This window comes from Sturnus vulgaris, chromosome 10 (genome assembly GCF_052056855.1).
Source record: "Sturnus vulgaris isolate bStuVul1 chromosome 10, bStuVul1.hap1, whole genome shotgun sequence".
Classification (NCBI taxonomy): domain Eukaryota; kingdom Metazoa; phylum Chordata; class Aves; order Passeriformes; family Sturnidae; genus Sturnus; species Sturnus vulgaris.
The window spans coordinates 9,341,489-9,367,290 of record NC_142252.1 but is presented as its reverse complement, the minus strand read 5'-3'; the positions used below and the strand labels follow the sequence as shown (position 1 = coordinate 9,367,290).

General features: G+C 39.6%; 2 long non-coding RNA genes across 2 annotated transcripts in view; one reads left to right on the top strand and one right to left on the bottom strand.

The window, feature by feature from the left end:
• LOC148222636 (uncharacterized) overlaps nucleotides 1-25,802 on the bottom strand; it is an 86,936-nt gene that overhangs the window by 52,644 nt on the left and 8,490 nt on the right. The window contains exon 2 of the long non-coding RNA XR_015805664.1: nucleotides 22,190-22,272. This is a non-coding gene — a long non-coding RNA (uncharacterized LOC148222636). The remainder of the gene's footprint in view (nucleotides 1-22,189; nucleotides 22,273-25,802) is intronic.
• On the top strand, nucleotides 58-24,681 carry LOC148222637 (uncharacterized). Its single transcript, XR_015805665.1, has 3 exons — nucleotides 58-161; nucleotides 22,230-22,335; nucleotides 24,489-24,681. It is a non-coding gene; the product is annotated as an uncharacterized LOC148222637 (long non-coding RNA).

Genomic DNA, 25,802 nt, shown 5'->3' with positions numbered 1-25,802 from the left:
AGAGAATGGGAATAAAGCTTAAATAAAGCTTAAATAAAACCTATAAACAGAAACCCCCAAAACTTTGGCCCAGGGGAGAAGCTGGCACTGTTCATAAATAAAAGATCCTGAGGTGTGACCTTGGAGATTGGAGCAATGTCCATGGAATACTTTCCAACAAGGTGAGTGGTGAGCTGTGCTGGCTGTAGAAGCAGCAGTTTCACAATACTCATGGAATAGGAATAGCACAGGAGGGAACAGTGTAGCAGGTAAGAAAAATTGCCTTTGTTTTTAAGTAAGTCTCACTTTGATAAATATATTCTTGAGCAGCTCGAACCTTACACATTAAATAAATTATCGTGGTCAGTTTGGCCTGTTCCAGCAAACAGGTACCATTCACTGTTGCTAAGAACAGTTGTAATCTGGGGAGTAATGGATCACGTCTGAGTCAGAGATTATTATGGTCATCTCTTAGGAATATGTAAAATCAGGAAATTATTTGTTCATACTGTTACAAATGGTGGCTTTTGCTAAGTATAAGGCAATTCCTGTTGCTGAAATGTGTATTTATACTTGAAGTTTTTCCACAGAAGTGTGGAGAATTAAATCTCTTATGAATTATATTGATTTAAATTACATGGATCTAGGTTAAAAATGCAGGTCTTTACTTGTTCCATAAAGTTTTGAAGCCCCCTGTAGTACCCCATGAAATCCAGCACCTACTCATGACACTTTCCCTTTTAACTCAGCAGTGGGTGATTGCTGAGGACCTGAATCTGTGATCACCTGTTTGCTTATGATTGTCTCTGTTTTGATTCTTCTTGGAGGTGTGTACAAAATGTCTCTTTTAGCTGGGATTGTCACAGTGTCCCATGTTTGTACAGAACACTTGTTTTGTGGCTGGGCTTCTGAGGAGCTTTCGAAAGAGAAGGTGCAGTAAAGAAAGAAATTGTTTTGTTAATGGATTTAGTGTGGCTTTCAGTGCAAACATACACTAAATGAAATCTGGCCAGAAGTTTGGTTCTTTGGTCTTGCTGTGAATTTCCTAACATGCCAAAAAAACATGATTAGGGCTTGACCTTGCAAGGTGCTGATCATGTTTGGAAACTCCAGATGTTGCTTAACACTGAACACAGGATCTTTTCTCTTAAAAGAAACTGTTGCACTTTGGACAGAAGCAGCTTGGAGTTCTCTGAAATGGCAAATGTTTTGGAAGAGACATAAATTACTATTCGCTTTTGCAACAGTGGGCTCTTTGGAAACATTCCCCTTGAATAACATTAAAAGCAATTCTAACTTCTGTAATTTAGCTCATCAGTATGCATCATCAACATCAATAAAAAAAAATTTACAGATTCCAGACTCACCAGGACCTTTCCTTGGTATGCTCAGAGCCAAGTGACTTATAAACAATGACTATTGATCTCAACAAGTGTGTCTGTTCTTGCAGGATGTTTGTGTGTGCTGAAGTGGCACCAGAGGTGAAGAGCTTCAGCTGCTGCCATTATACTTGCATTGATACCTGTCAGAATCACTACCAAAGCTGCACTGGCAGATAAAACCATGCAGTGTCTGAGAGGTTACCCAGGTGTGAACTATTAAGATATAAATTGTGTAGGAATTAAATTGTATTTTAGCTTAAGGGTTGTGCAAATACTAAGAGTTTTAATTGTTGTATTCTTTTGGCCTCCATGAGCACCATGTTTTGTAGTGCTACTGTATATCCTTAGAAGAATTGCCTTCATGTTACCTGCATGTCAGAAGATTTTGGTGTGAAGAGAATGAGTTTTCTAAGAACCCCAGGCTTTGCTGTATTATCCATAGCAGTAACTTGTGTGCTATTGCAGGGGCAGGAGTGAAAGGCCAAGTCCTCAGCTGATAAAACTGTGCACAACCAAAACATCTTTGATGGTGTCCTGCACTGCTGTTTTTCTACCTCCAATTCAGCTGAGTCACTTTCCCATAGCCCTCTTGTACTTAGCTGAAGTAGCAGGCCTGAGCCATGATTTTACAAGGGTATCAAGGCCCTTATTCTGTAAGGTATTGCCTATATGCAACACAGTCCCTGCTATGGTATGAGCTCAGCTCCATCTTGTACACTCACAAAATTTCTGTGTTCCTGTGGCAGAGTTCCTAGGCCATTTTTCAATCCTTGTGCTATTCCAAAATATGTTCCACCTGCCTCCCAACAGTGGTATGAGATGAGATGCCTTTAGTTTCCCTGTCGGATGGAGGATACACCTAAGACTCACAGTAAAAAGACTGCCTTTTTCTTATCTTCTCCTAGTGTTTTTTCATTCACAGAATTGAAACCTGTTGGTTTTTGTACCACTGGCCAACTTAAAAATATTAAATGTGCCATCTGCTTTCAGGCTGATACAACATTCATCTTCTTTAGCAGAACTGTCCCCTGGCCCTGTGTCTGTGCTGGCAGGTACAAACTCTTTGCAAGTGGCACCATTCCCAGTCTGGCCTTGGCCTGGCCTGTGCTTGTGTTTGCTCCTGCAGTCTGAATGCCTGCCAGGAGGGCTGTCCTCATTCCCCTCTGTCCTGTGTATTCTTTAAGGACTCTTGTCACATCCTTGGTGGCATGGTCATATCCACTCCTCATGGCTTTCACTCAGGCTTCAGGACAAGTGTCTGTCAAATTGAAATAGCATATAAAGAGTTATTGTGAGGTCCTTTTGTGCTTTAAGTTTTTTTCCTGGATCCAAGTCACCTGCTCATCCCAACACACACTGGGCCTTGCTGCTCAGCTTTAGCTGAGAATGGCTCTTCTGCTTCCTTGTGCTTTTTGTTTATTTACAGCTTGTTGTTGTTTCATTTCTGTGCAGTATGCAATACTTAGATGGCTGCAATCTCAATGCCTAATTAATAGCAAAATAACAAGAACATTGCAGTGCTCCTGAAGCAACCATTTCTTTGCATTGCTCTGTCATGTGACTGGTTTCTCTTTGCAGACACCCACCACTTGCAGGTAGCCAGTGAACGTCACTCAGTTGTCTGAATTAAGGGTCTAAAGAGCTTAGGGGATAATGGGAGACACTAGAGAGATATGTAAATACCCTTAAGATATAAGCACCCTCAAGATGTAAACTCAAAGTAACTTTCTCATTTTCTGAAAGCTGCAGCTTCTAAGAAGCTTCAGAATCTCTGTTGTCCCAGGGAGAAGACAACAAATACATTTTTTACACTGAGCACCATGAGCTGTATTCAGTGATAGTGCAGGGTTAAAAACTTCTTGAAAGAGATCTGTTGCTCTGCATGGCTATGTTTGAAAAAACTTCCCTGTACCCTTACTAGATGTCTAGAGTCTGGGAGACTTCTTCCTTAAAGACAGAACTAGGAGAAGGAACAACTTCTACAGCTATGGAGAAGGAAAAGAAAGGTACACAGCCTTTGTAATACCCACGTCATATGAATTCATCCTGCCTCAGAAGGGCAAAAAAAATGCAAGTGAGAGGAGAGCAAAGCTTCTTCTGGGCTTTTAAGTTGATATTTGCCCTTTTTGCATGTTTGCAGGATCACCATCCACATAATTGAATTGGCAAATGCATAAAGCTGTAGTCAAAGCCTTTGTTTTGTATTGCACAATGAGATATTGTATTTCATTTCTCCTGTAAGATGCTTTATTCTTTTTCAGAGTGTTTTAGCCAGCTTTTTCTGGCTTGAAGCAAATACTTTTAATAACTGAGACTGACCAAGAGGATGTTGTCTTCTTCTGTAGTTTAGGCATGAGGTATGATAGATCATTTTGTTACTGTCAAAGAATGGTTTTTTTCACTCAATTGGCAACATGTTTAATTCTGGATCTTGTTATTCTGCTCTCCCTCTGCTGCCATTCACCAGGACAGAAAGAGGAGAGGAAAGAGGAATTTTGCCTTTGAATGTTCTGCTGAAGTCACTCATTTTTATTGAGAGGCAAAAAATGTTTTATCCTATTTGGAAATTAGCTCTGCAAATTGACTGACACATTGCTGGAAGAATAAATAGAAAAATACAGAGTTGCTTGTCTATATCTGACAATGTGGATTTCTTGTGAAAAATTTAAGTACTGGATAGCACCCAAATGTAAAATCTTGTGCTGGCTAAAATCTGAAGTGTTCTTAAAATCAGTTTCATTTGATTTTGGCTGTAGGCTGAAAGGGCTAGAGGTTCAGTCTCTTTCCAACAATCAATTGGTGAGATTGCAACTCCTCACCTTTCTAGTGAAACCATTATGTTAGATTAGGGCCTGATTATCTTTTCAAATCAGTTTTATGGGAGAAAAATACCACTGATCTCACCCAGTGGTTCACCCAGGGGAGTGTCCTGATTCTCCTCTTTTTCCTGCTCCTGCAGGCAGGTTTTATGTGAGCAGCTTTTAGAAGGGTCTATGCTGAGAGTCCCTGCAGTGTGTCATTCACAGGCCTGGAGGATTTTGTCAATAGGTCTTGCTTTCCCTAAATACCTGTTGCACAGTGTCATTCTGGGAGCAAAATGTGGACGCTGATCCCTCTGCTGCCCTTCCTGCCCTGCTTCCACACAGCCCTGCAATGCCAGCCCCTCACTGCAGAGCTGTCATAGCAGCACTGGGGTCCTGCCTTCTCATTCAGGGGCTTGTTCATTTGCATTCTGGCTGAAACGTCCTGAGCAATGTCTTTGGGAACGAGGTGCTTGGAGTGGCTTTTCACTTGAGGTTTGTTTTTTGGGGTGTGTCTCCCCTGTGGCTAATGATGCAATGGCAGCTGTGGGGATGGAGCAGATCTGCCCTAAACTGTCTGGGGGTGATGACAGGGCTGTATTCCAGGGCACATAGGGATCCCTGGGATTCTGCTAACGTGGGACTCTGGACCCTCAGCAAGGGCTCTTGCACCCTGTCAACTTCTGTGCTGTCACAGCTGCAATGTGATACCTGCCTGTGCTGGCTGGATGTGCTCCTGTTCCTAGGAGAACTACAGCACCTCAGCCATCAGCGCTCCCACCTGGAGATGTGGGCTCTCTGATGAGTAAGGTAGGTGCTCATGTGAGCAGGGCAGCACCCAGTACCTTTGGATAGGCTGTTGATTGCCAAAATCCCACTGTCCAGAAAGCTGAATAAGATTTTAAGACAGGATAGATCCAATTCATTTTATTTGGGAGTAATACAACACTGCCTTTTGGTAGCAATAGTCAGTTTTATGTAACTGCTTGGGAATTATGGACTCGTCCTGATGGTGTCACAAATTCCAGGGGCACTTGGACTCTAAAGCCAAAGCTTGGACTACATGCCTCAAGTTGCTGAAAAGGTCTCAGATCCTAACATATCCCACAAAGAAAGTGCTTGAAGACTAGGATGTGAATTTTCTAGTTCTGGATTATTGCAATCAAATTTTGTAATAAATCCAGAGCAGGAGATGCTATACATTTTTTCAGATTCTGCTCAGACTGTATGCTTAGAGTACAGTGTGTCACTTTTCTAAATGGGAAGTCTACAATTCCACAATTTTTGGCTGTATAAGCCACCTCCAGCTCTCTGCAACAGGATGGTGGGCTCTCTTTAGTGTGTTGATATGCACATATGGTACATAGGCAGTTGGTGAATGCTAAAGGAATGACCTTCAGGACTGACATTCTTCTATATTTTCATGTTTTTGTCATGCTGTGGTGGGTTTGTTCATTCCTCTTTCATCTCCTTTGAGTGAAAAACTTTGCAGTCTTCCAGACAGCGTCTCTCTCTCTCTCTTTTTCTCTCACTCACTCAGACCATCTGTTCCCAGATTACAGATTTCTCTGCATGAGTACCAGGTAACAGACGTGACTTTGCCCAATAACTACAGCAAAAAAGGCTTTCACACACTCTCCACAATCTGTGAACATATGATCAGTCTAGGATAACATGTCGTGCCAAGCACACACCAGAGACATTTATATGCAGTAACAGAATGAACCCTGAAATCAGGTATTTGGCAACCCCAAACCTAACGTTTCCTCTGTGTGTTTTGAAAAGAGGCCTCTGTGCCCACAAGAAAGTCTGTGTTCCTGCCCTGGTGCCTTTTACTCAGGGGTGGAAGAATACAATCCTTCTTTCAGGTTTGGCTTAAAGGGAAGCTGGTAATATCTCACTGCCCCATGTGAGTCCTCGAGGCTGGTGTGGGAATGAGGTCTCTGTTCTCTACTGGCAGCTCCATAATGAGCATTTGCCAAGTGATGGGAGACATCAGAAAGGATATTTTATCTATCTTTTATCATATTCACTGGATTCTTGCTCATTTTGGGAGTAGGATACAGAGACAGACTGATACCCTATACATAAGTGTGTGCATGTAATAAATCTTCAATTGTATATCTGAGCTCTTTTATTCCCTTTCCCATTGTCACATCAACCCTCAAAAGATCCTAATGAAACTGAATATTAAAGCAGGGGTTTTTTTAAACCTGGGGAAGCTGCTGCTCACTTACTCAATGGCCATTGAGCACTTGCCTGAACCCTGTACTGTTCATTTTAAAATTTATTTTCTGTAATGGTTGAAAAGTTAGGGAGCTGACTTGAAGCTGACGAACCATGTGTGGGTACCAAAGATAAATTAAGTACAAAGCAATGGTTTGTTGAGCTATCACATGATCCGTGGGCCAAGGGTAGTCTTTATCTCTGCTGCAGGGTATGTACTGCAACAGATTCTAACTGGTAATATATTTATTTTTTGATAAGTAGATGTGTATGTTAAATGTCTCATGTTAGTCTTGTCTACTCCAGTGACTTGAAATAAGAAAAAGACCTTATATAAATTAGTACCCAAGAGGAACTGGTACAGAAGCTGGAAGGCAATTTGCTAGTAAGTCTTTCTTTTAAACGTCTTTTACAATGTTGTTTACTATCCCTTGTGTCTTATGAGAAAAGTACTTTGTCATCTGCTACACAGCTACTCAGCAACTCAAGACCTGAGTGCAAAGATTTTTCCTAAAAGTGAGAGAACTTCAATAGATTGTATCTATGTGTGCTAGCAACCACAGAAGCAAAACTATAAAATAATGTTCAGAGAGTTGGGATGCACATTATATATTCATTTATTATCAACCTGCCTCATATGGCCCTGCCTGAGTCTTGTTTCCCAAGAGCCAACATCCACTCTCACAGTGACAATATGAAAAACAAGAGTGATAAAACAGTATTTTGACAAGACTGAGCTGGAAAAAGAATGCTCCCTCCTAAACGTGGTGCAAACACAGGGCACAGAGATGCTGTGAGTGTCCAAAGGGTGTGGTCCAGCACAAAAGACAGTGAGTGTGTACAATTTGCTCCGTGTGAACTATTGCCATGTGCTTACCTGGGACCCCATACTTGCTGCTCTAGGCTTAATTCAGGGATGTGTTGCTGTTGGGATGAGCATGCATGTCTTCTGAATGTCTACAAATGAATATACTCATTTAACAGAACATCATCATTTACTGTGCTGCTTTGTGATTCAAATACACAAATCTAACAGGGCGTTGTTGGTGTAAAGGCTTAATTTTATATTCCATAGTAAAGATGACTTTTATTGTATGGTACATAAGCTATGAGCAAGCTCCCAGTTAAAATATGACCTGGTCTGATGCTTGAGAGACACTTGCCACACTGAAACAATTTCTATTCTGTTTTTGCCCTGTTTGCTGAGCAGCTGTTTTTTGTGCTAACAGCTCTTATTGGGCCCTAAAAAGGATTTCATACATGTAGGAGATGCAGTAGGGTGATTAAGTGGAGGTTGACCTCACATTTCCTCATGCAGTTGTAATATTTTAGTCAGTCAGTACTGCTTGGGTTTCAGTAAGAAATTGGAGAAGGGTCTTCTCAGAGCTGGGCAGAGGCCCTGGGCTGTGTCTGTGTGATGAGGTGTGAGCACTGGGTGGACAGGGCTGAGCTTGGGACATAGTAGTGCCCTGTCACTCCTTGGGGTACAGCAGAAGAAGGGCTTTCTCCACTTCCCTCTCTTCAAAGCAGGGATAATTTTCCCATGGAGTTTAGAATTGTTTCTAGAGCCTAGGGGTAACAGTGCAGTGTGTTTCTGGTACAGAGAACAGGAAAACTTGTCTATTCCAGCTTTCAGCCAAGGCAATTCTCTTGTGCAATCAGACCCACAAACAGTTGCTGAACACAGACACACTCAAATATTTGAGAATGAAATGTAGTTATAGACTAATACAAAAGAGAAGATTTCCACTGTAAGCAAATAATTTGTTGCTATTCTTTCCTGGAAGATTAGCTCTCAATTTGGAAGAAATCTCCATTTATCCAAGGCACCCTCCTGTCTCTGCTTTGGAGAAAACAGGAAAAGCAGTTATTTAAGCTATGGAATGCTAATATCTTTGTCAGAAGAATTGCTATGTTCTGAAAATCAAACTGGTCTGGGTGTGATTATCTCTGTGAAGAGATTTATGTTTTCAGCATTAGGCAGAAGGTGTTAAATAAGTGTTGACTCAGGCTTCTGCCTTTTCTCTCTAATTTCCCACATCTTAATTCTTTACTTTGGGCAACTGATTCTGAAACTTGGAGGTAAATCTTCATTTTAATGTTCTCTTTTATGCTTCTTTCACTGCTTCATCCACATCTTTCTGCTTTAATGCTACAATAGTGTGTGGGAGGATTAGTTACATTGATTAAAAAAATAAAAAATAGAGCAAGAATGAATTAATCTACAAGCCAGACACCTTCATTAAGCAAAGTAGGGAGAATAATATATATAATTAGCAAGACTTCTGCTTACTATATGCTCTAATGTAATATATTAGCCATCTCATTATTTTAAAATATTAATTGCTTTGAAATTGGTAGCTACTGTTGTTAATAGCCAATTAGGGCTACTCTTAAAAGGGAGCTATTTACTGATAATAATTAAATCTTAGAAAATTGGGGTACTTAGCCACATTTGCTTTCATACTTTTTGTTTATTCCTTTTCAGAATCTATAATTTGTTTCTCCCTTAAAACAGAAGGGCAAGGAGAGACGAACTCATGTTACATAAAAGGTATTTACACTGGTAAAAAATAGAGAAAAAGACCTTTTATTTTTCTCCTTTTTGTTAATATGAGTGTCCAAATACTCAGTAAAACACGTGGTGAAGTGGAAGCCCATCTGTTTACTGCTCTCTGCAGTGCTCTTTGCATTGTACCTGTGCTCCACAGCAACATGATTGATACTAGCACAGCCTCTGCCTTATTCCTGGAAGTATTTTTCTCATTTAATGTTAATGTTCTCAGAACAGAGATCAAATTCCTGTTCACCGAGCTCCAGTTCTGTAAAATTTGTTCTGATTCACTCAAAACTTTTGCATCCATTTCCTTCCATGTTATTATAAATAGTTATTTATTATAAAATAAAAATGTATGTTATATATTATATTATTACATGCAGCTTATTGCATGGTGGGTGGAGGAAAGGGCTAGAAAAAGCTAATTTTTTTTTTTTGGGCATTCATTTCTGCATAGAGAAAGGGATATACAGAAATGCCCAACTGTGGCTGAAAGCTCTGGCATCTATGAAGGCTGTAGATAATTTTCTTTTCTGCTGTGATAGCTGGACATTTACAGAACCGACAGAGAGGACAGTGGCAAATATTCTTTGTATAACAGAAATATGGGTTGTTCTGTCATTTGTCCCTTGCTGGTATGCTTGTCCTGAGCAGCAGGACATGACATCTCCCTGAAACAGGGACATGACAGATACAGGAAATTTAGCACTTCCCCATCCTCCATGTCTAATTTAGTATCTCCTATCTATAACTAGTCTGGCTGAGATTTCTAAGGAAACTTAGAGAATTAGGGACTGCTACTGAGCTTCTAACCCTCTGTAGGCCTTTTTTGGAGCCCTTGCTCTGATTTCCAATGGCAGTCACTGTCACACAGCCAGCAGTGGCTCTCAGGGTCCCCAGCAAGCAAATCAAACTCAGAAGAAACCCATCAGCAGCTGGTACTTCAGTGGTCCAGCCTTCCCTTGGTTGAAATAAGCCCAATCTGTTAAACAAGCAAAGATGCTTCCACTTTTAATCTGGTTGTGATCTATTGACTGTTATCTGATTATGACTAAAATGAAAAGGAAAACTCTTTAAACCAGGGCAGACCTTGATGGAACATGAACCGTGCTTTACAAATCTATCAGAGGTCTTTGAAGAGGTCAATAAGAAAGTGAATAAGGGTGAGCTGCTTGTTATACTTGTATTTCTGAAAGGATTTTCATGAAGTCCTGTGCCAAAGACTTTTAAGGGAAACCGAGAAAATATGTAATGGATCTCAATAATGGAGTTCTGCATAATCTGTGCTGGTAAATACACCATAAACTTCTGGGAAAAGAAGGTGAACAGAGAGGTGAGACAGTTTGAGGATGATAGGAAATTAGCTATTCAGGGTAATAATGAATGTGAAGGCCACCTATCAGGAAGCACAGAAGTACCTCAAGAGACTGTGTGGGCAAATGAAATTTAATGTGCACAAATCTAAACTGATGCATGTGGGAAAAAGCAATCCTAAATTCACATACAAAATTATAGACCCTGATCTGACCTTTATGACTCAGGATCTCAATCCTGGGATTATAATAGTTTGTTCCGTGAAAACATTGTCTCAGTGCTGTGAGGCAGCCAAAATGTTAATCAAGTGTTAAGTGAGGAAAAAACTAGAGAGCAGCTCTATAAATCAGTGTTCATCCATGTACTGAAGAGTGTACATAATTCCAGTCCTTTCACCTCAAACGGAGTGTAGTTCAATTGAGATGTGCTCACAGAAGTCCAAGCAGGGTGCAATTATTTCCACAGTAAGAATGGTCTGTGCATGCTGGGGCTGTTCAGTTTAAAACTGTGACAGTCCTACAAACTGATGAACACAATGGGCAAAGCTGGGTCTTTGCTGTCTCTTCTAATGCAAAAGAACCATCAAATGAAGGTTGTGGGAGCCAAGTTCAAAGGAAACTAAATAAAGTTTGGTTTCTTCATGCAACAGGCAGTAGATGTGTAACTTTTTCCAAAGGATGTGGGGGCTACTCTAGCTTTACATGGATTTGACGAGAGACTGCACAACCCTCTGGATGAGAAATTAAGTAAGAACTATTACATTGCAGAAATGGAAACCACTCGGAAAATCCCTGCAGCTAAAAATAGTTGTTCTGTGGGAACTGCCATACGTACATATCCTCTTCCTGCTTTTCCCAGCTCAGCTCCTTGGAAACCTTGCTGGAGACAAACCCTGGGCTCAATGGGCATTTGATGTGATCCACTGTGGCTCTCAATATTCTAACAACACTGGTTTTGGGCCTTGGTGGTGTCAGAGAGGTTTGGGCTGTGTACAAATGGCTGGGGTAGTGAGACACTTTTCTTTCTTTCCCATTATCGTGTGCTGTGATAGATATCTGTTAGCCAGGAGATGATCACCTGGTCCTTAACTGACCAAACCTGCCTTGCCAGAAAGCACAATTTTAAACTATGCTCTAAAAATGAGCCACCTCTGCTGTATTGGGCAAAGCTGCAGCAAGTAGCTGTACCAGTTGACAGACCTGTGAGACCCTGAGTCTTATTAGATACCCCAGAACAAATAAAAAATTCTTTCATATTGCCCATGAGGAAAAGCTGTCAGAAAATGTGATAGTATTTCCTTCACTGCGAATTTATTTCTTGTATTCCATAGATAGACCAAAGCAGGATAAAAATCTGGCTTTTGCAGAAATGATGTTACAAAATAAGGTGTACAAAGCCATAGGACGATGAGCTCTGATTGCTCATTCCTAATTTATAGCAATATACTGATATAGCAGAATGAAAACGTACCTTAGTAAACTGGTACTTTTAAAGCACAAATGCAAAGGAAGGACTGTGTTACCTGTACCAGTGGTGCAGGAACTATGCAGGCAGTGATGGGAGCAGTGTTGCTGTTGAGGCTCAGAGAAACCAGCCCAGATGTGGCTGTGCATTAGCAGCAAATTAAAACTTGTTTTAGAATCCACAATGTTAATTTGGTATGAAATAACACGAAAAATACAGCTATTATATTCCATTTCATCATTAAATCAGTTTGGAAGATTTGGATTTGACCAGGTAATACAGAATTAATGTTTGTTAAATTCTTAATTTTTAGTGGTTTAAAATCTGAACTTCAGCAATTTTGGTTCTTTTGTAAATATAAAGTCCATGGATAGAAATAAGGGAAGGCTTATGGTAAGAGATGCTGGTTTTTATGTGGTGTGTTGAGAAATGTTTGGGAAAAAAGGACACTTGAATCATAAAACCCCACAATCAAGTAGAATGAAATTAATTGAGTTTCTAAGTGTGATTCCTTCTATCTTGAAGACAGAAAAGCAAATGTTCAAAACTTACCCAGTTGAACAAAAAATAATTAAATTTTACAAAATAAAGAAAAGCAGTTTGACTTATGGCACTCCAGTTGCAAAATGTCTTTCTTGAGGGAAGACATCTGCCATGATACAAAATACATTATTAGAGGGGGTGTTCTTTAAGAAAAGACAGAGAGACCTTCCATTAAGTTCTGATTGTCATTGTGTTGGGAAAATTACAGATTACTGAGATATGTAATTTAAAAGAGTTCTGCCACTTGAAACATTGAGTTCTTGGCTAGCTTGAGGTTGTTCAGCTTTTGAGACAGAAGAGGTGACTATAATCAAAATGGGCCATAGTAATTCACAAAGTTATTCAAGCCACAAGCTGAAATGTCTTTTGTAAAAGTTCCCAGTCCTGAAAAGTAGAGAGTCTCAAAATACCAATAAAATGATGTCTGGACAATATTTGACACTTATATTTGAGGTGTCAAGGAGAGGCTAAAAGGTCTTGAAGAGGCCCAATCCATTGTTCCTGTGTTTTTGTTTTTTCTTTTTTAATGGTGGTGCCAGCTGTCTGTAGTTGATGCTAGTAAATTCTTACCATAGTAGAAAAGTGCAGGGAACATTAGAAGCATCTTCCCAAAGATTTTCCTGATTTGCCTTGGCTCTGGCTTTTACCTTTCTTTGAAATGTGCTTATTTCCTTTTTTTTTAAGTGCAGGGACCCACTAGAGAATGAACTTCAGATAATGCATCCCAAACCTGAAATCAGTTGTAGGGAAAGCTGGAACCTCCCACAAAGTTCACTCTGTTGCTTAATTCAGAAGTCAAGAATGGATTTGACTAACTTGATAAAGGAGTTAAGGAAACTGAAATAGCACAGAGCTCTTATAAAACACTTAAACAGAAGTTTACAAACTTTCTCCAGAGAAAGTTTGCCCAGGGCTGAGGCAGGTACTGTAATCTTTTAGGAGTTTGTTTATGAAATGGCTCAAGGGATAAAACTGTAAAAACAAATTACATGGAACTCCTTCCACCCATGCCCAAATTTCCATGTGAAAAGGTGAACCAATTATTACAGTTACTTATTCCTTGTTATAGTATTTATCTTGTCTGTTTCATGATTTCTTCCCCTATAAAGTTGAATTTGGATATTAGTTTCCTTTAGGAAAATAAATCCTGTAGCTGTTGTTATACACCTCACAGGATAAATATTCATGCAAATCAAAGGAAACCATCTTAAATGTCTTTGCTGTACTCTGTGCTTTGTACTTTTGAGCAACAGGTAAAGATTTTTCTGGAGTTTGATCCTGTAATGGTCCATCTCCTGTCTTCCAGGCTTGTAAACTTCAGTATGATATTCAGGCTTGCTTCCTCTCTTTCTTTCTCTGCCCTAGTACTCACTCTAACTCACTTTGCAGCACCTGCTGGGAAACAGGGGTATTACTACGCCAACAAAGTACTTGGAGAAAGACAGAGTTCAAACTAAAAAACCCACATTCCCCAAGCTATCCAATGAAACCAGGCATTTTTTACAGAACTAGGACAGTGGAAACCACAAAACATTTCAGTTCCCATTCAACTCCAGCCCAAAAACACACAGCTCAATGCAAGTCCTCAAGTGAATACAACTTACTATCTTTGACTTTTACACATTGGAACACCTAATCTTAAATACCAAAATGAATAACCTTTCCAACCATCTTCACTGATAAAAGCCCACACATACCATTTGTATGTTCTCCTAGGAGAAAGAAGCACCATTTCAGGAACCTACCTGCTTATAATTAGAAAAGATTGCTGATGTCCAAGGTGGAGATAACAAGTAGAATAATGACATGTTATGTTGTGATGAACTGAGGCTTTGTGACAAGAACTTAAACTGTGATGGAGTGACAGGGCTCCTTTCAATTCTTATTGTTAATCAGGGTACAGCACTATTGTGAAATGGCTTACTCCTGTTTTGCATTGAAGTAAGGGGGAACTCGTTTAAGGAGCACCAATTCTCTTTAGAAGATATTACTAATGTTGCTAATATTTCCAGTTACTGAAATCCAGATTTTTATATTGTGCCTGCAGCTTGTTGTAGTTATAAATTGTACCGAGCTTCTTGGTCCAAAGTGAGAGTAAGCAATATCTTAGCAGCAGTCGTGATCCCTGTACACCCTGAAAAGTGAGAGAAGCAAAGCAGCACGACTGGAGAAAGATTGCTCTGTGCTGGGGTTCCCATAGATCTGATCTCCTACCTGAGTGTTCCTGGTGTGGGTGGGTTCTGCAGGAGCTCACTGATGTTGATGTTGATGTGTACACACCACTGCTCTGCTTCCCAGTGTGGCACAGACATGGAATGGCAGCTTAGACCATGACTCAAACAAACACCACCCCCTCTGTCCTGAACCTCCACAGCACCAAACCTTGAGAGATTTCTCTTTCTGGTGTATTTGTGACATACAGAGGTGAACAGTGCAGTGGCAGAGGATTGTTAAGCAGCTCCTTCAGTTTAACCTTGGGAATGCAAGTTCTCTGAAGGGCCCTGTGAATTACATGAGGATGGATGTTTTTGGGATACCATAGGTATCAGGCAAGTTAACCCTGATTTATGTGGAAACAAGTGATTTCTCCTCTTCACAGTGTGCTGAGCTTGAATTTAATTTGCAGTGAGGCAAAAGTCTGTTCAGTAAGCCAGTCTTGCCTAGAAGAGAATATGTCTTAGCTTTTGAGCTTTCGTTGCAAAACTGAATTTCCTGAACCACTACAGGGAAGGAAATGCTGTTTATAAAAATTCAGCACTTCCCATCTTTCAATTAAGAACTGACAGATCTCTCACCTACATGTTTCTTATTCACTCCAAAGTCAGTCTTGTTTTGCTTTGTATTTCCAAAGACAATTAGAGAGGGAAATCAAATGAAATCTGTGCATTTTATACATCTAGAAACATTCTCACACAGAGAAATGTAAGTCCTTCAGATCACCCAAAAGAAAGAAGAACCTTTCTGAAGACCTGATGCGGTGCTATTTGCTGTCTGGTCTGGTTCACTGAGGATGTGATCCTAGGCATGGCCCTGTTACACCTCTGTCATTCTTAGCAATAATTACAGATTAGTTGGGAGCTGTGTAGGGAGTGCTGGTGCTTACGAGTCAGACTTGAGGAATCAAGCACTGCATTTTTGCAGCTAGCTTCTAGATTTTGTTGGGAAGGAATGGTACAACTTGCTGCATGTGTTGTCCACCCACAGGTCACTGTGTAGCCGAAGCTGAATATTTAAGTAGGTTACATGTATTGTCACTTCATCCTGTGGCAGCTGTTGCTGAAGTGAGAGGCTGTGAGGCCTTTCCTGGGGATGTGGGGATGAACCTCTGCACAGGCTGCATCCCAGAGAGAATGTCCTATCTGCTTCCAAAGGCACAGCTTCTTTTCCTGACACTTAAGACTGGTTAAACCCATGCCCAAGTGTGCTATTTATTACCTAAAATTATATTCTAAGCAGCTTTTAAGCCTGTTACTAGGCTAAAAATTACAAATGATCTTGGCACCTGGTGCATTATTACAATGTTTTTGTCTGTGAACAAAGCAAGCAGGTTTCAAGTTAGCATCAAAGATGTGTGATTTTGAGATACCAGACAGTTTTTTCATGGTCCTGCTGATGAAATGGATCGCATTTAGCCTGTGGAGAGATTAATATAGATATCGTGTGACATCTTCTCTGTGACCATTATTAAAGCACAGTGCTTTGTTGTGTCATCCCTCACCCATTTGTCAACCATACCCAATTGATTAGGCTACTGTAACATTTTTATTCTGCACGTGAAGTTCCCTCCTCAGCAATCTCTCCCTCCCAAAATGTACATTCATCATTAATTACAAAATCAATGGGAGAGATGCTCTGGACATATACAATTGATAGCTTCCCTCTTCAGATTAGCATAACCTCCCAATTCATTACGTGGAGTGAATAATGCAGTTGCTGCCACCATGAAAATGGGCAGGTCACCTGCTGTAAATTTCTTAACAAAATGTGGTGTCATGAGCCTTTTCATTTGCTGAGTGTTTACTGTGTGTTTGGAGGAGTCCATCTTTTTTCTGAGCCTCTCTCGGCAAAGAAGCAATCATAAATTTAGACAAATAAATGCTTCAATGTTGAAAGGCTGAGAAGTTCCATGTGAAAGCTCCAGTGCTCAAAGTGAATCCTGCAGAGTGCTGACACTGCAACTGTGAATAAGAGATTAAAAAAGATGATCAAAAAATTTGGTCCCTATAAACCCAGTGATGTTTCTTGCCTGAGAAAGGTGATGGGAATTTAGGCCACAGTGTGCATAATTTTCCTGTGTTTTAACATATTAAAACATTAAAATCTCACAGATTTTATTTTTTTTTTACTCTGTACTATATTTGGATTAGAGTCTAAGAAAATATGCTTTCAGTCACATTTTCCAAAATAGCCTCTGTGCTCTTTTAGTAGCTACCCACTTACAACTTTACAAGTCAGGTCAATTATGAAATAGATGCAACATTTCCTGTAAGAGTCAAAAATGTAACTGATATTAATAATAGAAAGATAGAAGAGTTCCACCCTTTTTTTTTTTTTTTTTTTAAATGACAATTGGGGATCAGGTTCTGATATTGGTCTCTGTGTTGTACCTTACTCCAGCAGCTTCACTAAAATTAATTGGACACCTTGGGGAATAAGGAGGTGGACAACAGAGTCTTCCTGTCATTGCCAGGACACTGGAACCTTTATGCTGAATAAAACTTATCACAAGGTAGACACATATATGAAGCACATATATCTTAAATTATAAGATAGGAAAGATGATTTAGCCATTTAAGTAAAGGGAATGTATGCTTGCAATTCCCATAAACATTAACAGAAATTTTATTGGAGTTTTAGGGGAGTAAAACATCATTCCAAATTAATTAACTTCAAGACAGCCCTTCACCTCAGCAGGATTTGGACTAGGTTTCAAGTGATTTAGTGACTTTAATAGACTTTATTCTAGGGATTATAAAACCATGCCTTGTAATGTTTAAATCTGGGTTATAAAACAAAAGGTAGGAACTGAAGCAGTACTAGAAAATTGACATTTGTGATAAATAAATAATATACAATACCTGAAGCAAGGCTAATACTAGTAATTACAACCAAATTCAAGCCAGACTATGAATAAGAGTATTGATAATCGTCTTCCTTGTTATGAAATGGTAATGTAATTATCTATGTGTTAGAGGTCAATGGAATATACAGATGGTTACAAACGTGCCTTAAACCAGATGTGTCTTTATCTACTTTGGTATGAACAGAAATTTATGGTCTGATTTCATTAGCACTTCTGGGTTGTCCCTTGAACTGCTTTTGCAAAACTCCCAATGTGATTGCCATCCACGGGTTTTATTTAGATCTCAGTGAGGAAAATGACTGCCATCTCTTGCTCTTCAAATGCACATTGTGAGTCAGATACTCCTTTCCCAAAAACTTTCCAATAGGATTCACTGGTGAAAATCCAATTGCAAAATCAAAGTCTTTGTCTATTGAAATAGTAATGTCTTTCAGCACATGAAATAAGGGCAGAGTGCATGAAATGATTGAAACCATATTTCTAGTGGTACTTCCCTGTAAAATATATATTTCTGTTATTTGTTTCAATATTATTTCTCATGTTCCAAATCATGGGGCTTTCCTGTATTTGTCAGCTCCTCAGTCATCTGGCAGGTTTTCCTAGCTGTTGTCTTTTTCCAGTAACCATAATTCCATGATATTACCAAAATCCTTGCCAGAACCTTTTTGTCTCACTTCAAATAATTCTTGCACAGCCTCCTGGGGTGCTCTGCAAACCTCAGCAGCTGTGTGTGGCACCTTTCCTGCCTTTCCCAAACTGGATATCCAGCTCTGTCACTGCAGCACATGGAAAAGGGAAAGAGGGATGAACCCTATCTGACTATTTCTGCATGAATAAGGTTTTCTTAGCTAAATAGAGGCCCTTTTCATGTGAAAAAAATCCCTTGCAGACTATTGGCCTGTAACTACATTTATGAAGTTTTCTAAAAGAATGTTATTGTCTTGTTTGTGATGCATTGTTGCTACATTTTATTATATAAATATATACTTAAGAGCCTTTATAAAATGCAGATTATTGACCCAGTCCTATATATATTTACTCAAAGTTTTAAACCTGATTGTATGGATATTCATTCATTTAAAAAAATTGAAAATGCCCCTGTAGTATATATGTATTGGGAATTTAAAAAATAGTTTAGAATTACCTCAAAAAGCTGTTAATAGTACTTTTGGAGTAATTTCAAACTTCAGACATTGTGTGTTACTCTTACAGTCTAATGGCTTGCAAAATTTTGTGTTTAAGATATAATTTTTTTTTTAATAACAGGAAGAAAAAAAATTTAAATATGTTTCAGTTCTAGAATCTATTTTTTAAGTTTCAGCCCAGAGCAAAATTTTTATGGTTGAGTTACAAACCTCTGAAAATAGGGGTTTACAATGGAAACACTGACACCACTTTAACTATGGCAGTACTGGCAGAGCAGTGTAAGATACACTAGAAATAGAAAGCAAGATTAAAGATGACATTTAGGACATGAGGCCTTCTCCAGGCTGCGGGGGAAAAAAACTGTGTTCTATTTTTTTCCACAGCCTGGAAAAGGCCTCCTGGTCTAAGTGTCATCTCTGATCTTATTTCCCATTCGTACTGTGCATTTAAGTAACTCCTTTTTTAATTATTATTGGCAGCAATTTGTTGCAGTTTTAAGTACCAAGCCATGTCCAAATCACAGTGTCCCTGGCTAGCACATGCCCAGGTGATGGGGAGGGCACCAAGGAGACCGAGTACTTTGCTCATATTTCTGTCTCAGAGAAGCCCAGTGCCACACCTGGCTGGCTGCTGTGGCTCAGGGCAGGGCAGAGCCCCCTCACAGCTGTGCCAGAGCAGCACTGTGCACACTGTGCACACCTGCAAACTGCATTTCCTAAGGGCAGAGCAAAGCCTGACAGTCACATACACACACCCTGGAGTGTCTGCAGCTGTAACCAGGACAGGCAGGTACTCAGGTGCAGTGACTTCCACCACCACTTCTGAAGCAGGTCACATTTCCCACCATAGTTTAGCCTTGATCCAGGGTCCTGAGTACTCCAAAGTGAGGATGTCCTGAACACTAAGAAATAATTTGGTAAGATGTGACTCTGGACTAGTCTGCCTTCACCCAAAGCTGTGGTGTTAGTATTGTCAGGAAGATCTCTCTACCTGTGTGGTCCCCATGAAAGGAGGGACTTGGTACTGTCTCCAAAGGGTAGCTAACCCTTTAAGGGTTAAGTTTTAGATTTCTCTATTTAAACCCTTTCTCCATACTTAGGCGTCCTCTCACTCATAGCTGCTGCAGTTTCATATTCACTGCATTAAATGATAATTCCCTGTGTACATTTATGGCCTTTTAATGCCTACTGTGCCACAGCATTACTTTGCAGTGATCTTGCAATCTCCATTCTCAGTGTGGGGTAAAAAGTAGCAATAAGGAAAGAAAATGCCAGTGCAGAACAAATGCAATTGTAATTATTTCTTGCTCCCACCAGAAAAATGCCAGTAGGAGATCCATATCCTGAGGGTGATCAGACAGAATGCATCTATCCTGTCTATGTTGCTTGAACAGTCAAGGTAGAAACTTACTCCACATTTGAACTGCATTTTCAGTACTCATCTGATAAATTCTTTTTATTGCTGTACTCACAGTAGACAGACACTGGTAGCTATTGCCCATTCTCCAAGAAATGTATCCTGGGAAGTCAATAATAGAGGCAAATTTATTGCTGAAGCAATTGCCTAGTGCAGGTGCTTCACTGCAGTACTGTGGAAGCTGGTATTAATGTAGGGATAAACACGACCTGTTCTGTGTGTACATGTAAGTAGGTGTATAATTTTGTTTGTAAGCACAGTGTCTTCTTGGCAGGTACTCTGCAGCCAGCAATTGCCAGCTGCTAAATGTTCAACGAAACATGATTTGAATTTTTCTCCACATTGGGAGAATGGCCAGGAAAATGCACTTAATATAATCAGTGGATTCAATTCTTACAGCAGAGATGTAGAAAAATTTGCTTACCTGTGGACACCGTTTGGATTTTAGTTTTCAGAAAAAGCAGTCAATAATAACAACTATTCTTTCTTGCACAAATTGTATGTCATAAAGTCAGAAAAATTGAAATATTAATTATTTGGTAAAGTTGAGCTTTCATGTTCATTTTTCTACAAGATTTTGACATTGTTATTGGCACAATACTTCATTCTATTTCATGTTGTTTATAGATCCAGAAAAATGTCATATACTTTCTTTAATCCTTACAAAATATAAACAATCTTTTAAAAATGTTATTTTCTGTGGTTAGATCTCTGACTGAACAGTGCTTTTTGCCAATGCCAAATGCATGATATAGTCATTTGTCAAAAAGTAGCATGAAGATTTGAAATGCCATTAATTACTAAAGCTGCTGTAAAATGCTGGTAACCACAGTACTTGTGCACAGGCAACCACTGGGACACAGAATGTTCTTCCAAAAGCACCTTCTTGGTCGTACAGGGCTGTGAGTGGGGGACATGAAGAAGGGGTGGATTAAAAGTCTCTGTTGGGAAACCAAAGCCTGCACTTGAGGCTATAGCTGTGCTAATCCCTGAACATGGAGTGCAGTTCCTGTCAGAACACTGTGTTACACCAGCCACTCTGTCTCACTTGTGACAGCCCCATATCATATTTTTGGCCAGGAGAGCCAGACTAGAAGTTTCTGAGACAAGATTGTCTAACCACAGAAGCCGTGAGGAGTTGACGTGAAAGAACTCTGTTACAACAGTGCAGTGGAGTGAGTTGGCACTGATGATAATCTCACCTGGTCCGGCCCAGAGTGAACCAGCGTAACTCTGGTTAAAATGATTACATGACTTTCCATGCAAAAACCAATTTAACCAATTTAAGCGCAGTCTTGCATCTTCTGTTGCCATGGCAGAGCCCTATGTCCAGGTGATTCTATCCCACCCAACCTGAAACAAAAACTGGGGCCTGCTGTTTCCTAGAGGAAAGAAATGTATTTACAAAACAAAGCTGATGGCTGGCAGGCATGGATCTGCAGCTTTCAAGATCACACCAGCCATGCAAGTCGTTGACCCAGAAAAAAAACTTACATTCCCTTACTAGGGACAGTAAGTGACCTTGGAAGGACTGTGGCAATTGATCATATCAAGTCAACACTAGGTCTTTTCTTCTGTTTGCTCTTGAAACATTTTGTGTGATGATTCTGAACATACATGGTACTACTGTTCCCCAGTAGTACTGTCCTCAGAATATTAATTCTGAGCTGTAACATGCAAGGGGAAAGAGAACATGACAAAATTTGCCTGGATTTGGCACTAGTTCTGATTTTCCAGCACACAAAAAATTAAAAGTCATTGTTGGGATATTGAGCAAAGCAAACCACCTCCTGGGACAGTTTGCTAAAGCAAAAGTAAACTAAAGTTCAGAGCGTCACACAACTCTGTGTCCAGCTTATCCAATTCCAGCAAAACTGCATGGCTTCATACTGCATTTCTTCCTCTGAAAGTGTGTTGATATTTCCTGGTGTTTTATATTCTTCTTGTGTACCATAGAGTTGTGACAGTGAAAGCTTAGTTGCAGTGTGCACGCACAGCACAGGAGTTATCTCCTCCCAACAGCAGGTCCTGTTCTTCATCACTTTGTTAATAGGAAGCATTAGGAAGAACGTTAAAATGCTAAATTGTGAAGATTTACAGTAACATTTTTCAATGATAACCTTATATTTATGCTAATTGGAAGCTACTTGTAGTATCCTGTGGTCTTATAGTACTACTACACATAATCCATTTTTATCTTACAGCTTGGGAGGCACACTGGCTAGAGTTGACTGAAGAGATTTTACTAAGTGATGAAGATGTCTTCCTCTAGACTCACCTTGGTTGGTTCCCCTCCTTGATGAATCTCTTCTTTTAAGTCACTTTAGGAAGCAGAACTATTGGGAAGCAGCAGGAATCCTCCTGCAAGAGATGAGGACTCATGTCAGGATGACTATGCTGAGGATTCACAGTACATCAACACAGGTAACACTGTCCTCCTTTTTATAATGTGGTCCCTTTGGATCAGGCTGCAAAGCTGACCATCAGCTCTCATTTCTAGGTGCCCTGACTCGAGTCTGAAGCTCCTGAGTGGCTGGAGTTGGCTCTTCACTCTTTTACTTCACTCTCATTTTCTGTGCCCTACACATTCTTTACTCCTCTCTGCAAGCAGGGATTTGAATCACAATTTCCCAGATGCCAGAGAGTGCCTTGGCCACTACCAAATAAATTTGCAGTACTCCTTTATCTGGTTCAGGGACTGTTTTGCTATTCAGACCAGGCTGAAATGCCCTGGCAGGTGGAGAGTCTGGCTCTCAGTCCAGGACTGCCAGTTACCAGGTGTTCTGGGCACTCAGCTGGTGAGGATGTTCTTGCTCTGACTTAGAAGAATCTGCCAGTCATTCTGAAATCCTCTCCCATTGCATCAGATGTGTTACTCTGTGGGAAAGTTCACATCTGAGAAGCTTCTCAGAAAAAAATACTGATGAGCCTAAAGCCCTTCTCCATCCACTGACATCTCATTTCTTTCTACTCTCTTTGGTATCCTTTTCTGGAAGTCTAATCCTCTGCCAAAGGCAGGTTTCCCCAAGAATATGTGCAAAGACATTTAATAATCCAGAGTTTCTGATGCTGACCCTAAACGAGTTTATGCAAATGTTGTTGATAAGCTTTCTCATCTTCTTTTGGTGCTGCTCATTGCAAACAGGGCAGGTTTTCTCTTTGGTTTTAAAGAAAATGCCTCTCTGATTTGCAAGTTAAACTATTAAAAAGTGTAAAACTAAAAGTTTTATACATAGTGTCTTACAAAAACCCTTAACTATATCATGATTTTGCAATACTCTTATCAGAATTAAGTTATAAATTCTTACATTGAAACTGCTGTTTTACAGACAGAATATTGCCTAAAAAAGACACTGTTAATTATGGTAGTGGGTAATGCCAATTCCTGCAGTCTGGTCCTAGACTTTCTTTGAACATTTGTTAGGGAAAATATGTAAAATTGATTAATTTCTGAAGTGTAATAATAGCAGCAATATTATACTGTAGTGAAGGTTATTTTGCATAACTTTAAAACACTTACAGAAGGCTCAACATTTGGTGCCTTAATACAGAATTATCTTCCCAGTGACAATTAGTGGTTTGTGGTGCCTGCTGCAGTAGCTGCCACAGCCCTGAGGGTCTCAGTTTGCCACACACAGGGCACCATGCAGTGCCCACACCTTGGTTGGGATCAGTCCAGGGTGTTGGCTGAATAGCTCAGACCTCAGCTGTGACAAGTGGACAAGCTAGGTGACAGTGTCCATGCTAATGTCTGCAGGAGTTTGCACAGAGGGGACCAGGGCAATGGTGAGAGCACAGAATAAATCAAAGTGTGAAAGCAACTGCAGTCAAATATCACACCCAAGCACTCAGGGGCCTGGCATGCTGTTCAGAAATAGGTTGGGTTACCTGTCAATGTGGCATTTTCTTTCTGTTGCTGGAGAATAATGTTACCTGAGGATAAAACCTAAGGAGCACAGATGGTTGTTATACAGACCTGACCCTCTAAACCCGTGCCATAGCAAATTATTCCATTGACGTAAATGGGATTACTCCGATGTAAAAGATCTCAGTTATATTATCTAATTCTTCCATTATTGAAGTTATCTGTTGAATAAGTTTTGAATAAGAGCAGTTTTGTTCTTTGTGTGTGTGTGTATGTCTATACATATAAAATTAAATAGTGTTATCTGCGGGACAAACTCTGTCATAGCCCAACAGTACATAGTAGTCACAGACATTATGTAGGACTGTAGGATATAAATTCTCACTTTATGAGAAATTAGAAACTTTATTTCTGCACTTTCTACACAAAGAGATATAAATCCTCATTTGACTTTGGAATTTTCTTTGCTTGGGAACCATCAGCCCAGAGTCCAACACCTGTCTAAATGCTTCCTTTTGTAAAAACATAGACATTGAGGACTTGTGGTTGTGGAGCAAGAAGAGTTTAAACCATAAGCAAGAGTAAAATAGATTAAAATTTATAATCAAGTCTTGTTTGTTTTTACCTATTTTAAATTACTTTATATATTATGATGCAAATCTCTCTGCATTTCTTGAAATACTGATTGTTTAAATGTAAATTATTTTTTCAGCTGCTATTTCTGTTGTCAGACAAGCCTCTAAACTCTGTGAATCTGTCATGAACAGAGGCCTTATTCCATTCATTGTTTTAGGAAACAGTCCTGCTGGCTTCTGAAACATCAAAATAAGGTAATTTGCCCTTGGATGGAAATCTTGCAGCCAAGAAATTGACTCAGTTGCTTAACTTTACCATGTACCTCACAATGTCACTGCACAGTTTGGTTGGAAAACATTTCTCACTTCTTTTTGTCTACTTAGAACTGAAGCCAAACCCTTGGAAATCCCTTTTATCTAGGAAAAGATTAAGCGTAAATATTGAATGCCTTCTCTCCTTCAGTTTTGAGAGGAAAAAATTACAATTTTTGCATAAAAGCCATGCAGTTCAGCTCTGAGCCTGGCAACTTTCAGTGGTTGTAGTAGTTGGGCATTATTTAGACCTTCTCATTTACAATCTACTCCACTATTTTTAATTTGAGGATACCTGCTCCTCAGGAAAACCTGAAATGTTAGAGTAGAAACTATCCCTGCTTAGGGGTTTGAAGCCCTGGATTACAGGACCACCCTTAATTTTTAAATCATGCTGGCATGACTGGACCAGGTAGTGACAGACTGGTTGCACAGAAACGAGCCATGGTTTTTGAAAACTGGATTCCCTCTAATTAAAAACACATTGTGAATTCTCTGAAAGGAAAAAAACATCATACCATGGCTGATTTCCATTATAGCTGTGACACCATGGATTCAGCTAACTGAACCATTTTTTTTATGAATAACATTTACTTTGAATTCTGGAACTTTCAGTTGAGGGAGTATTTTTTCATTATTTTACCAGAGATGGATTGCAATAAATCTGACCACAATGCTTCTGACCCCTTTTTTTTTTTTTTTTTTTTTAAAAAACAGAACCAACGTGATGACCTGCAAATGTTTTACTTATTTTTGTTCTATTTACTCCAGAATTCTCCTCTGGTAGGAACATAATTCTTCACTAAAGCCTGCAAAACATAATGGTATTAGTCCTAGGTTCTCACACTCCAAAACTATGAAGGAAAAAAAATGGAACCATTTTCACAAATAACAGACCAGCCCAGAGCTCTTTTTAAAAAACAATGCAAGGAGACTTTATACAGCTGTCTGTGCAGAAAACAGACAATTCATGTGGTTTAATTTTTTTTCACAGAAACATTTTTGCCTCTGCTATAATGGAGAATTCATCACTGCCCTTTATCTGAACCTAATCTATAGAAATTGTTTGGAGCTAATTTTCTGGAGTTCCACCTGAATCTCACTATGTGTCCATATTACTCATACTGTTTACAGACAGT